The sequence below is a fragment of the Petaurus breviceps genome, unplaced genomic scaffold (assembly GCF_028583685.1).
Source record: "Petaurus breviceps papuanus isolate PSGF00001 unplaced genomic scaffold, PetGlider_PUasm1.0 90638, whole genome shotgun sequence".
Lineage (NCBI taxonomy): Eukaryota > Metazoa > Chordata > Mammalia > Diprotodontia > Petauridae > Petaurus > Petaurus breviceps.
In genome coordinates, this window is record NW_027187295.1 from 1,204,230 (window position 1) to 1,218,494 (window position 14,265).

The 14,265-nt window shown below is 34.7% G+C and overlaps 1 pseudogene; it reads right to left on the minus strand.

The window, feature by feature from the left end:
• The window catches only part of LOC138143303 (eukaryotic translation initiation factor 4B pseudogene), a 72,363-nt pseudogene that overhangs the window by 42,507 nt on the left and 15,591 nt on the right, over positions 1–14,265 (minus strand).

Below are 14,265 nucleotides of genomic sequence, written 5' to 3' on the forward strand. Positions count from 1 at the left end.
ATTTATACTATAAGAAATCTTCATTATAATAAAGAAAAGCAGGATTTAGACCATGTATTTACACTCAACCTGTAGCAGGTGCTTGATAAACACTTGTTGCCTGATTTTTCGTCAATTTTTGTTGTTTCTCAATCTTATCATGAAGATATAACAAGAACATTCTTTTGTTTTTCCTTTCTTTAGGATTGGGACATAAATTGATCTTTTCCAATTCACTTAATATCGCTGTCCAACATTTCTGATCCTAAATCATTAACCATACCATTGTGGTTATTGGTAATATTAAGATCTTTCTTGCATAGTTCTGTGTATTCTTGCCACCTCTTTATAATACCTTCTACTTATGTTAATTCTTACCATTTTTGCCCTTTATCTTGCCAAATTTTTCCATGAAACATTCCTTTGATAAGTGTAATTTTCTCTAAGAGATCTCTTGCCTTTGGTTTTATATTGCTTTCTCCTATTACTTTATATTGTTCATTTAAGAAAACCTCATCTCTCCTTTCTATTGTGTGGTATTCTTTCAGTTCAGCATATATTTCCCTTTCTCCTTTACCCTTACTTCCCTTCTTTCCTCAGCTATTTGTAAACCTCACCAGGTCACCATTTTGCTTCTTGTTTTTGTTTTGTGGAGAAGAATTTTTCCTGTCTCGTACAATATTGTGAACCTCTGTCCATATTTCTTCAGGAACTCTATCTACCAGATCTAATCCCTTAAATCTATTCATCACTTCTACTTCATATTCATTAGATCATACGTAGATGGTTTTCCCCACTTACTTGATTTCAAGTCTGAATTTTGCAATAAGATACTCATGATCTGAGCAATGATCCAGAAGAAAATTTCAGAATAGAGGAAGTAAGAACTGAGTAAATTCACCAAGAGCTCAAAATAAGAAAAGGAAGAGAGTTGAGTCACTCTTTGGGGTACAGTCATAATAGTAGCATTGCTGAATCTAAGGATATGCACAATTTTGTTGCATTTTAGGCATAGTTCTAAATTGCTATCCAGAGCAATTGGTTGATTCAGAATTATTGATCCAGTTGTCAATTCCATCAATAGTACATGTGTCCCATTTTTTCCACATCCTGTCCAAAATTTATCATTTTTATTTTTGTCATCCTACTCCATCTGACAGGTGTGAGGTAGTACCTCAGAATTGTTTTGATTTGAACTTCTCTAATAAAAGTGATTTAGATCATGCACATATTTTGATCTTATCTTAGTATGCAGTGTGAGATGTTCCTCTATACTTAGCTTGTATCCCATTGTTTTCCAGTTTTTCTAGTGGTTTTTGTCAAAGAGTGAATTTTTATCACAAAGGCTGAGGTCTTTGAGTTTATCAAACAATAGGTTCCTAAGGTTATTGACTACTGTTTCTTGTGTGTCTAATTTATTGCTCTGATCCACCACTCTATTTCTTGAGTAATACCACATAGCTTTGATGATTACTACTTTATAATTTAGTATGAGTTCTGGTATTGCTAGGTTACCTTCCTTTGTGCTTTTTTCATTAATTCCCTTGATTTTCTTTATCTTTTGTTCTTCCAGATAAATTGTTATTATTTTTATATATCAAATATGTAGCTATCAAATTTATCAACAATTTTGTAGGCATTTGATTGGCATGGCATTGAATAAGAAAATTAGTTTCAACAGAATAGTCATTTTTATTATATTGGCTTGGCGTACTGATGAACAATGGATTTTTTTTCAATCGTTTAGATATGACATTATTTCTGTGAAAAGTATTTTGTAATTGTTCATAGTTCCTGCATGTGTCTTAGCAGGTAGATTCCTAAATGTTTTATGTTGTCTACAGTTATTTTCAATGGAATTTATCTTTTTAGGTCTTGCTTCTGAGTTTTGTTGGTCATTCAAAGAAATGCTGATGATTTATATGGGTTTGTCTTATATTCAGCAAATTTGCTAAAGTTGTTAACTATTTCAAGTTGTTTTTAGTTGTTTCTTGAGGACATCATAACATTTGTAAAGAGTGACAGTTTTTTTCCTTATTATCTTTTCCAATTAAAATATATTTTTTATTGATATATGTAAGATTTTTAGTGCTGTATTGAATAATAGTGGTGATAATTGGCATCCTTGCTTCACCGCTAATCTTTGACCTCCTTTTTCTCTAATTTAATCATGTATGCACTCAGGTATATAAAACTTCCCCTAAGAACTGCCTTTAATGCATCCCACAAATTTTGGTATGTTGTCTCATTATTATCATTCTCTTGAATGAAATTACTGATTGTTTCTATAATTTCTTGTTTGACCCACTCATTTTTTAGGATTAAATTGTTTAATTTTCAATTAGTTTTTAGTTTGTCTTTCCATGGCCCTTTATTGCATATAGTTTTTGTTGCATCATGATCTGAGAAGGATGCATTTAATATTTCTGCCTTACTGCATAGAATTGTGAGGTTTTTATGCCCTAGAACATGGTCAATTTTTGAGTATGTGCATGAACCACTGAGAGGAAAGTATATTCCTTTTTATCCCCATTCAGTTTTCTCCAGAGATCTATCATACCTATCCTGTTTACCTCCTCAACTTGTTTCTTGTTTATTTTGAGGTTAAAATTTTCAAGTTCAGATGGGGGAGACTGAGGTCTCCCACTAGTATAGTTTTGCTATCTATTTCTTCCTCTAATTCTTTTACCTTCTCCTCTAGGAATTTGGATGCTATACCACTTGGTGCATATATGTTAAGTAATGATATTGTTTCATTCTCAATGGTGCCTTTTAACAGGATATAGTTTCCTTTCTTATTTCTTTTAATTAGGTCAATTTTTGCTTTTGCTTTATCTGAGATAAAGGATCGATAAGGATTGCTACCCTTGTTTTTTTTTTTTACTTTAGCTGAGGCATGATATATTTCATTACAGCCTTTTACCTTTAATCTGTGTGTATCCCTCTGTTTCAGATGTTTTTCTTGTAAACAGCATATTGTAGGATTAAGATTTCTAATCCATTCTGCTATCCATCTCTGTTTTATGGGAGAGTTCATTCCATTAACATTTACAGTTATGATTGTTATCTATTTCTTTACCTCCATCCTGTTCTTGCACCTGTTAATGTTCACATTATCCCCCTCTTCTCCCTTCCCCCCCCTTAATATTATTCCTTTTGGCCATCGCCTCCCTCAGTATTCCCTTATCAGCCCCCTCCCTTTTCCTCCCCTTTCCCCTTACTTCTTCCCTCCCTACTAAACACCACTCCCCCTTTCATAGCCCTTTACCTCTCCTACTGCCTGTAGGATATTTTTACACTTAATGAATTATTTTATTTCTTCTTCGCACCAAGAGTGACAGGAACAAATCTCATGCAAAGCTCCTCTCCCTCCCCTCTTTCCCTCTAAAATAATACTTTTTGAATTTCTTCTCCACCAAGTCTTATGCTTAACTGGCTGTTATTCCCTCCTTGCACCAGAACCAATGAGGGAAAAGCTCATTTGATTCTCATCTCCCTCTCTTCTTTTCCTCTGCTATACTATTTTTATGCCTCGTTGAGTGGCATAATTTACCCTTTTCCACTTCATTCATTCCCTTTCTTCTTTGAAGTCCCTTTGTAGCCCTTAATAAGATTTTTTTAATCATCATTTTGTGTATTTTATAGTCATACCCTCTACTTTTCTATAACCAGTTTTCTCTTATCAAATAGCAGGGTATGTGTGTGTGTGTTTTCCTTGTTTCCCTTCTATGTCACTGTTGCATCTCATAATTGGAGGTTGAATTTTCCATTGAGTTCTGGCTTTTTTATCAAGAAGATCTGGAATTCTGTTATATCATTGAATGACTATCTTTTTACCTTGAAGAATATGCTCAGTCTCTCTGGGTATATGATCCTTGGTTGTAATCCTAGTTCTTTTGCCTTCCAGAAAATTGTATTCCACTACTTCCGATCTTTCAGTGTAGAGGCTGCCAAATCCCATGGGATCCTCACTGTGGACCCTCGATATTTGAATTGTTTCTTTCTGGCTGCTTGCTGTATTTTATCTTTTATCTGGTAGTTCTGGAGTTTGGCCACATCATTTTGAGGACTTTTCAGTTTGCAATCTCTTTCAGCAGGTTTCCGGTGGATTCTCTCGATTTCTATTTTACCCTCAGGTTCTATTATCTCAGAGCAGTTTTCCTTAATGAGCAATGGGAGAATGTTGTCCAGGCTCACTTTTTCATCATGATTTTCTGGTAGGGCTATGATTCTCAGATTATCTCTCCTGGAGCTGTTTTCCAGGTCAGTTATTTATTCTTTGAGGTATTTTACATCTTTTTCTCATTTTTCATTCTTGTAGTTTTGTTTGACTAATTCTTGGTTCCTCATAGAGTTATTTGTTTCCATTTGGTTGATTCTAGTTTTTAGCAAATCATTTTCCTTGGTTAATTTTTGGAGCTCCTTTTCCATATCATACACTTTTCTTTTTAGAGAGATGTTTTCTTCATTATAATGTTTTTCTAATTCTGGTATTTTGGTTTTGAGTGAGTTATTCATTTTGTCTTCTATCTCTCTCATTTGCTTTTCAAAGTTCCTTTTGATCTCATGTAGGAGAGCCTTCTGTGCTTGGGACCCATTCCCTGTTGATGTTTCAGCTGTAGGTATGGAGTCCACATTGTCTCCCTCTGAATTTGGTTCCTCCCTCTGAGGATAGTAAGACTCCAGAGTCTTTGTCTTTGTAGTCTGCTTTCTACCCATTTTGAGGCAGGACCCTAGTCACGCCCTTTCTCTAGGGATCCCAAGCCTTTACTGCAGAGGGTTTTGCCCTCAGGCAAGAGTTACTATGTTTTCAGGGTCAGAGGTGGGGTTTTGAGCAGGTGAGGTTCACTATGTCATCCTGGTCTTTTGAGGTCCTGATAGGGGCTTTTTTTTAAATTTCTGGGCTATGAAGTGGTAGCCCCAGGAGTGTTTGCTGTCCAGGACAGGTGCCCTTGTATTTGGTTATTACATTTCTCTTTCTAGTCCCAGCCCTTTGGTGATAGGCCTGGTAGTGGTCCTTGTGGTTGGTGGAATGACTTGCCATCCAAGTTGATCAGGCCCCTTCCCGGCTTGCCTCTGCGTCTGCCAGCCGCACATTCTGGGCCTTTCTCTGCATCTGCCGGCTGTGCCTTCTGGGCTTGTCTCTGCGTCTTGAGAGATTCTTTTAAATTTAACTTAAGGCAATATTGAATACTTGGGAGTCTACCTGCCAAGACAAAGCCAAAAATAATATGAGCACAATTACAAAAGAGCTTCCACAAAATTAAAGTCAGCTCTAAGTTGGAAAAATATCAATTACTCATTTGTAGGCTGAGCAAATTAATAAAAAATAAATTCTACTTAAATTAATTCATTCATTTAGTGCCATGACAATTGAACTATCAAAAAATTGGTTCTGAAAAAGAAAATAATAACAAATTTCCTGGAAGAAGAAAATGCAAAGAATATCATGTGAATTAATGAAAGAAAATAATGTGAAAGAATGTGATGCAGAGTCACTCCACAATTGATAATGGTCAAAGACATATGCAGTCATTTTTCAGATGAAGTAATCACAATTATCTATAGTTATACAAAATGTTTTAAATTACTCTTGATTAGAAATTAGATTTCAAATGGTGTTATAAAGAGGTATTCATCAAAACAGTCTCATACTAGTTAAGAAATGGATTGGCAAACCAGTGGAATGATCAGGTCCACAATACAGAGTGGTGAGTAACCATATTTATATAGTGTTCAATAAGAACAAGATCCAAGATTTTGAGTCCAGAACTTGTTATATGACAAAAATTGTTGGGAAAACTGGAAAATAGTATAGCAGAACCTAGATATGGACCAATATTTTTTACTATATACCAAGGTAGAGACAAAATGGATGTGTGATCAATACATAAAGGGTGATACATAAACAAATTAGAAGAGCAAAGAATATTTTATCTGTCAGATATATGTAGAAGGAAAAAATGACTAAAATAATAGAAAGCATGTGATAGAAAATGGGTAATTTTGACTATACAATATTAAAACATTTTTACACAAATAAAACCAATGGGGGGTTTTTTACTTGAAGTTTCTCTGATAAAGGCCTTATTCCACAAATATATAAAAACTGAGTCAAATTTATAAAAATAAGTCATTCCACAATTGATAGATGGTCAAAGACATAAGCAGTCATTTTTTCAGATGAAGTAATCATAACTATCTATAAATATATAACATGCTTTAAATTACAATTGATTAGAGAAATGCAAATGAAAACTCTGAGTTACCACCTCACACCTATCAGATTGGCTAATATTATAGCAAAAATGAAAATTTTAGAATGGTCATTGGAAAATTGAGACTAATTCATTGTAGGTGGAATTTTCAACTTATTCAACCATTCTGCAGAGTAATTTGGAACTATTCCCCAAAGCTTATAAAATTCTTTGATCCAACAATAGCTCTACTAGGCTTGTATTCCAAAGCTATTTTAAAATGAGGGAGGGGTTACCAATATTTACAGATATATTTATTGCAACACTTTTTGTGGTGGCAAAGAATTGGGAATTATGGGGATATTCGTTAATTGAGGAATGGCTAAGCAAATTGTGGTATTGTAGTTTTGGTTGGTTGTTGTGCTTTGTTCACAAAGACAACCAAAATGATTTCACTTTCTTGGAGTCAAGGTAAAGTATGTGTAAAAAGTAAAGACTGTGGGTGGTCCAACCAATATATGAACTCAGAAGACTCTACCATAGGTCAGGCACAAATAGTCCACATAAAGATTTGAATTGGAGATTTCTCTAAATTTGCACATCTCACTGTTCTTTTGAGCTACTGCAATTCTACTTCACTCATAGAGCACAGCACCTTCTTTGTTGCAGGAGTACATGCTGGCCAGTCCTTTGCCAGTGTTGCCCATGGCAGGCAATTAATTCTTAAGCTCTTTTCAGAGACCTTGACAGTTTCCTTGTATCAATTCCTCTGACCTTCATATATGGAGTGCTTGCCTTGTGTCTCTTCTCTGTAAGATGGTCTTTTAGGTAAACATATGTTTCATATGTGTGACCAGCCATAATGCAATAGGAAAAGTAAAAATAATTATCATTTTATAACACTTTAAGATTGACAGATTGGTTCATAAGTATCTCATTTTTATCTTTGCAATGATTTTAGAAATTAGGTGCTATTGTTATCCTCATTTTTCAGATGAGAAAATGGAAGCAGACAGATGTTTAAGTAATTTCCTCACATCGTCATATTTATTATCTGAGGCTGACTTTTGATACGTGAATCCAAGTCCAGAAATCTATCCACTGTATCAGCTATGTGCTTCTCTATATGTCTTGATGCCTGTACAACATATATGGGAAGTTGTTAACCAATATCTCTGTGAAGATTTTCAATGGAGAAGAACGCATAACCTCTCTGTATTACACATTCAATTTTAGGATAGTTCTAATTAAGTTTTTATTTTTTTTAGTTAAATGAAACATTATTTTTCTTCATAGCATCTGTGTATTGATCCTGCTATTGTATGCTAGGGCTAAAGAGAATAGTATATTTCTATCCCATCCACAAGATAGTATTCAAATAGTTGCAGATACCTATCACATTCCCTCTGAGTCTCTTTCTCCAGGAAACAACATATGATCTTCAAATTACAAAGATTCAAGACCCTTCACCATACTTATTTACTTTCTCTGAATTTTCTCTGTCTTATCATTAGCCTTAATTACATTTTAGCATTTAGAATTGGACTCTTTATTACAGAAGTTGTGTGACTAGGACCGAGTATAGCAAGACTATTACTTTGTTAATGGAAGATCTGTCCCTCTCAATGCAGCCCAAGGCAACATTCCTTATGTTAGAGGCCACATTACTTTGTTGACTTTCATTGAGGTATTGGTCCAGTACACATTCCCCTTACATCTTTTTTTCTGACATACTTTTTTCTTTCCTTCCTTCTTTATTTCCTTCTTCCTTCCTTTTTTCTCTCTCTTTCTTTCTCCCTTCTTTTCTCTTTATTTCTTTCTCCCTCCCTTTCTCTCTTTCTTTCTTTCTTTCTTTCTTTCTTTCTTTCTTTCTTTCTTTCTTTCTTTCCTTCTTTCTTTCTCTTTCTCTTTTCCTTCTTTTCTTTCTTTATTCTGTCATGCTTCCCTCATTTTGTACTTGTGGAGCTGATTATTTTTAACCCAAATATAGGACTATATAATTACTCTTATTACATTTCATATCATTCAGTTCAGTCCACTTTTCCAGGCTATCACAATGAGGTTGTGTACTGATACTTTCATCCAGGTGCTAACTATCCTTCCCAACTTACACACGTCTTCATTTAAATTCTGTGTACATGTGTTTATATGTGAGTAGTGTGCATGTATGTGTTGTAAAACACATGGATTACAATATGCATCCCTTTTTTAAAAATTAGTGTATGGGCATAGTATGATAGTTTAGCCAGGAATAATTTTAGGAGAAGACTATGTCTACACCTTGGGACTCTTTTCTTTTTGGGGTGTGGGAAGTCAGGGGAGGGATAGGGTTATGAATTATTCAATTGAGTATATGTTACATCAGGAATTTGAAACCTGATTTATGATCAGCTAAAAGGAAATGCATATAAATTTTGATTGATTTAATTAATAGAAAAATAATTTATAATTCTTCAGTTTCTTCATATTTTCCTAAGTGTGAATTTATCTTTATGGGGCAATTAATATTACATTTCAAAATGCTTAGTACCTCTGAGTACCTAAGTAGATTTTCTAATGAAACAATTCCTGAAAGCAAAGACTTCTGTAACGTCCTACCTTCAAGGGAAGGAATATTTCTCACCTCCTACACCATTTGTAGGTCTCTGAAATCACTTTCTGAAACCATGGGTTCCTTTTCAGGATTAGGAAATAAAACTCTGAACCACTCCAAATCTCCTACCCCTTTCCATTTCAACACAATCCAAAGTATCCTTTGCTTTGCTATGTGCCACTAGCTCACTTTACCAAGCTTCCTTAAGTCTCTTCTTATCTTTGTATCCACTTTGTATGCACAACACACCTATCTCTTATTCTACTTCTTAAATATGGACCTAAGTCTGTAACTACCTACAGATAGATGAGAATATCTTAAGTAAAAAGCAAATAAAAATTAATATTCAATGAAAACTAAAGACAAAAAAGGTAAACAAGTAAATATAAAAAGAATGTTTCTTAAGCTCAAACTATATATACATATGTGTGTGTATTATTCACATAGAGATATTAGCATATGTACTATGATAATTTAATAGAAGACTTGACCCCTCTGACTGATACAGCTTGAAACTGAGAATACAGGGTAAATATAGTGAGTACTTCAGCTCAAGTACTTACATGTAGGTGAGGAGTGCTTGACTGATAAAATTCCTTGCAGATTTGAAACATGTATAGACATTCTACTTCTGATTCCAATCTGCTAATCATTTCTAAGAACATATTTTTAATGAAACCAAAAGTCTATAATTTGTTTCTTGCTTTGACAGACAAATCACCCAATCCCATAAACTGTTTGTCTCATAAAGATTTGATTCTACTCATTACTAAGTCACTCATTACTCACCTATATGTATAGCTATAGTTGTATAGATGGACCTGGGGGTACATTTGAAAGACACTAGTTGACTTTGTCTCTTCCCTTGTTCTGACTTTTCCCAATCTGGTACCATTTCAGCAAGTGATTATGGTATAAAAAGCATACCCTTGGTATTTCCATCTAAGGCATTTATGGATTCTGTGAACACTGACCCCAATCTTTGGCTCAGCATTTGTTCTTTCTATTTTAATTTGAAGGAGATGGAAGACTATGAATGAAGAAGGAGTTCACTCACATGGGAAAACCACCAGAAAATAAGGGAATAGGGTTCTTTATAGAGTTTTCATCCAGTCATTCTAACTTTGAGTGAGAATCAATCTTCAGGACTCTGCTCCGCCATAATTAAGATGAGGGGTCATTCAGTAGAAATTCCATATTTGGATGTGAAGTTGATAAAACCATTGTCATGCCAAATTTGTGATGTTTGAGGCCATTCTCCCTAGAGACAGGGTAGCATAAGGTAAAAATTTGCCCCTGTGGTGTTTGTATAGGATTTTTTTACTTCTTTGTTTTCTATAGTTTTAAAATAAATATCCCTGGTATGCTAGCCATTGGTAGATAACCATTGAGATAGAACCAAAAGCATCAGAGAATGATAATCTAATACCTTTGGGATATGCTATAACCTTGACAGGAAGATAAAGTCGAGCAGTCTCTGTGAAAGTGTGACCAAAATACTTGATATATAGAGCCCAACATCTGGACTTCAAAAAAAAATAGAATTGAACCTTGCCTGAGGGGTGATGCTGACTATGGATTAGTTATTTATCCTCCATCAGCTTTATTTTCCTCATCTACAAAATGACAATAGTAACTAGTATGAATCTCACAGGATATTTGTGAGAATATAATGAAGTAATGTATGGGAAATATTTTATAAAATTTAAATTTATATAAAAGGAGACAGTATCTATATTTGCTGGGGTTTAAATGTAAAATGTCTTATTTTTGATTTGTGGATCTTTTTTCTCTCTCTCAAGTTATAAACGAATCATAATCTTTTTTATTAGAAATAACATGAAGCCAATAAAGTGTGAAATAACAAATAACAGATTTATTAGAATCAAATAATGTCCTCCCTAAAACCCGATGCTATATTGCTGGTCTATATCATGGATATAAGTTTTGATTCTTAATATCAATAATGTAAATCATCCCTATTCTATAACTTTTTGATATATTAACCAGTCTAGCTTATGGGGCTTTCTGGGGAAAAAACACTATGATTTGGCTCTTCAGTGTATGATATTCAACTTAAGCTTAAAATAATTTCAATGTAGGGGATAAAATATTTTGACTCTTTTAGGAAAGAATATCAGTCAGGGAGGAACCACAGAGTTATTAAAAACTCAAGTAAGAAAATGCTTGTTATACTTATGTTAAATAACGTTTGTATTCAAAATGCAGAGAAAAGTAGAAAGATATTATTGACACCAAATACATAAAAATGACTCAATAAAATACAGAAAATATCCTCCTCTTAATAAAGTGTAAGAACCTTCTATCCTGGGCTTTTTAAAATTGTCTTTGTATTTCTAGTACTAAACATAATATTCTCCCCTGACTCTCCTCTTTGCTACATAAATACTTCTTTTCTTGACTTTTATCATTTATGTCATACCCACTGAGAGGGTTTGCTAAGATTCTGGCCATTTTTTCTCTTTCCCCCTATACTACCTCACTTATCTACTCCCATAGATTCAATCATAATCCCTCTGTATATGATGCCCATAATCAACTATCACTAGTCTCTCTCCTGATCTCTAGTCAATATCAACTGGTAGTTTTTTGGGACATCACTTACTGGATAGTTTATAACTATGTAAACTTCAGAAAACCTAAGCCAGAATTCATCATTTTTCTCCCCAAACTCTCCCCATTTCCTGAAACTTCTCATTAGCATCAATTTCACCACCATCTTCCTAGTTCCCAGTCTGCTAGTTCCACAACTTTGATATCATTCTCCATTCCTAACACTCACTCATCCCAAAATATCCAAATATATTGCTAAATCTTATATTTTCTACCTTTATAATTTCTCACTTACAACTTCCTTTCTCTCCATTAACTCAGTCAACACTATTTTCAGGGGTGGGGAACCTGAGGCCTTGAGGCCATATATGGTCCCCTAAATCCTCAAGTCTTGCCCTTTGACTGAATCCAAACTTCATAGAACAAATCCCTTTAATAAAAGTCTTTGTTCTGTAAAACTTTTACCCAGTCAAAAGGCCACACCCAAGTACGTAGAAGGAATCTAGAAGTTCTCCATCCCTGATCTAGCTCAAGACTTCATCACCTATAAAACAGGTCATTGAAATGGTCTTTTATATGGTCTTCTTGCCTCATGTATTTCCCCCACTCAAAAGCCATCCCTGCAGAAGCCAAAATAACTTTCCTAAAGAATAGTTCTGGAAATGCCACCTAGTCCTATAGAATAAGTACAAGTGTTTCCATGTTACTGCCAGGCACAACTGAAAACTCTTTTGCCATTTAAAGCTTTGAAATTCTCTACTCCTTCCCAGTTTTGAGTCTTCTCCCATTTTGCCATCTTCAATCCACTTTTTTATCCAACTTTATTGGCATAATTTTTGGTCATAACACACATTCTCTCTCTCTCTCTCTCTGTCTCTGTATCTGTCTCTCTCTAGCTTTTTGTCTCTGTCTCTGTCTCTTGCTTTTTTATTTGGTCTCCATCATTCCTATAATGTTCTCTTTTTTCCTCCAAAGTTCATCTCTTAGTTTCCTTGTATTATTTCAAGATTCAGTTCAAATACTACCTTCTTAAGGAGGCCACTGCTAATCCTCCTAGCTTCCTAGCTTGTTGATCTTTTTGATTAACTTCATCTACTTTGTATGTATCTTGTATGTGCCTCATTATTCAAATGTTATCTCACCATTAGAATAAAAACACCTGTAGGAAAGAGGCTGTATTTTATTCTTTTTTCTTCATTGCCCTGGCTATTAACATAGTATCTGTCAGGTAATAAGTACTTAAATACTTGTTGACTAATTGAATGGCTGATTGCTATTATGTGCTTCATATATGATTATTGTGCTGGATAGGATTATAGATAACAACAATATATTGTTCCTTATTCGGGAAGAAAGCTAAAGTCATTAAAAAACTTAATTATAAAAGTTCATTTTTTTATTCTTTCTAGTATAAGAACACAAAAACTCAGAGGTTTTGATCTAACTTTGTTAAAATTAGCTACAGTTCCAATGAAGTTTTATTATATTAAAGTAAAGATAACTGGATCTAAAGTTCTCAGAAACACATACACTTCAAATCATTATAAAATCAATTGATCATTGAGCAAATCAGGAAAATTTGATAAAAGAAGTTTGATTTTAAGTTTGAGGGCATCAAAAATAGCTCTGAATGGATTTGATCATAAGCTGGATGCTTACAAATATACTTGATTAATTTGAAATATTTGAATACTTTGAACTCTGATCTCAGTTAAATATTAAACACAGCAAGTGTTAGCAAAATATTTATGATTAGGTAAGTTTTCTTTAAAGTTGGCTTGAAATTAAATTTCTACATCTTCTAGAAAGATATATTAATATATCTTTATATATATATATTAATTTATGTATGTTATGAAGTATAATTTTATCTGATTTATGAAATGTATATTGAGATTGGACTTCTGGGAGCCAAGACCGTGGAGTAAACAATAATCTGCTGTAACTCTCCCATACTCATCTCCAAACAACCATAAAGTGGAGTCCCCAAATAAATCCTGGAACAGCAGAACCAGCAAAAGAGATAAGGCAAAAAAAAAAATGTTTAGCCCACGAATTCCAGAGAATCAGCAAGAAAGGTGTATCTCACTCAGGTGAAAGGGGAGCACAGCCCAGAACAAGAAGAGTCCCATAAAGTCAACAATAAGCTGCACCTCAGCACACCAGGGAGAGATCCTGAGACCCAGTGTGGTGGAGCAAGCAAACACCAATACCAGCCTCCTCCACACCCCCATGTAACCTTAGCATAACCCCAGCTCCAAGAACCACCATGTGCATCATTATTGCCTTGGGCAAACACTAATCCTTTGGCCAGACCTCCCTGTGCTTCAGCATAGCCCAAATTAAATAAGCATGCTCCACAGGCCTGATTGCAAGTGTTTTAGTGTAGCCCCTGAGGGGAAAAAAGCACAGTGGGCCTCAGTACACACCAGAAACCACCACCATGACCCCAGCTCAATACCCCGGAAGTTGTCATACACTACAGCCTCCAGAAGCATCAGCCAACCCCCCACCACATCCCTGCAGTGCAGTACCAGAAATGAGAGTACACAATGGGCCCCAGGGCAACATTAGTGAAGCACCAGGAAAAAATCCAGGTGTACAGCCACTAGAAGTCAAAGAAAGTGACTCTTCCACCCTCAGAGCAAAGTTCAAATTTGAAATACCGGGAAAAGACCAAATTAAAAACAAACAAACCAAGAATAACTAGATGAGTATAAAACAACAATGACAACAAAAAAATAATCTGACCATAGAAAATTATGATGCGGACAGGGAAGAACAAGACACAAACTCCGAAGAGGACAATGTCAAAACACCCAGAGGCGAAACCTCAATGAAAAATTCAAAGTGGTCTCAAGAACTCATGGAAGAGCTCAAAAGGGAGCTTAAAAATCATACAAGAGAGACAGAAGAAAAAAA